Here is a 1,058-nt window from a genome sequence, read left to right as displayed (position 1 = left end):
CCGGGGTGTTTTCAGGGAGGTGCGGAACCTAATGGCCACACATACCTCCCCTGGACCGCCAGGAGGGACACCCAGAAGGGCTACCGCATCCTGACAAATCCTGTGAACACACAACACGCAAAAAGTGACACAGTGAGACAAAAAAGAAATAAATAAGTGAATGTGTGCAGATATACTGCCCGGACATCCGGCCGGATCTATGAAAATTTCTCTGATCCTAGCCAGAAGGCTGGGAATCAAGAGGTGAGTGCCACAAGGTGAAGAGATTATGGTGCCCGTGCTTCAACTCAGTGAGTCTATCCTCCCAGTGAGTTTCGGCACCTCGGGGTCACCACTCCCCGAGGCACAAAAGTACCTCGGCTCTAGACCCTCTCAGCCTCATGGCGAGACCTGGAGGGAACAGGTCACATCGGGGCAGCCGTCGAGCTGATTCCTCAGAACCAGCCCCGGAAAGCCCTGGTACACCTGCATCCTCCATGCAGCACCCATCCCCACCAGCCCCATACCGGCGTTACTGTACACCGGCATGAAAAACTGATAAGAACAGATACTACACTTGATCTTAGCCAAAAGGCCGAGAAGCGATCAAGCTCGTTGTCTCGACTGGAGTTAGCCGAGAGGATATCACCAGAGTGAAATCGTTGCTAATGAAGTGTCAGTACGATAGGCACTCATCTTTTGTTTCTTAGAGGGATTTCAGGAGGTACCGCTCGCCAGACCCTTACAGAAACTGTAAGATGTCAGTGAGTAGTAAGTTCATTCCAGGACTGGTTGATAGTACTCTCAAAATTGATTAAAATGATTTTGACTGCTGATCAATATATAATACTTAAATGCCATTTCTAATGCTGCAAAAAGATATTTGTTACCCACCCTTAACCTATGTACCAGCTTGCTATCTGCTCGTGACTAAGATGGAGACCTTGGGATGAGGCCATAAGAAGAGAGATAAAGAAGGCTAAAAGCTGGAAGACAAAATATTTGAAGAGATATAGACTGTGTAGGTGGGCAGAAAAATCTGTAATTTTCTAGTATGAGAGTGAGAGGGCATAAGTGAA

The 1,058-nt window shown here is 47.7% G+C and overlaps 1 non-coding gene across 1 annotated transcript; it reads right to left on the bottom strand.

The window, feature by feature from the left end:
- Window positions 1-398: 398 nt before the first annotated feature.
- LOC130363243 (U2 spliceosomal RNA) lies at window positions 399-586 on the bottom strand. The gene has a single exon (XR_008891768.1). It is a non-coding gene; the product is annotated as a U2 spliceosomal RNA (small nuclear RNA).
- Between the last annotated feature and the right edge of the window lie 472 nt (window positions 587-1,058).

This window comes from Hyla sarda, chromosome 3 (genome assembly GCF_029499605.1).
Source record: "Hyla sarda isolate aHylSar1 chromosome 3, aHylSar1.hap1, whole genome shotgun sequence".
Lineage (NCBI taxonomy): Eukaryota > Metazoa > Chordata > Amphibia > Anura > Hylidae > Hyla > Hyla sarda.
Note: the sequence above shows the minus strand (reverse complement) of the source record. Positions and strands in the feature narration are given on the sequence as shown.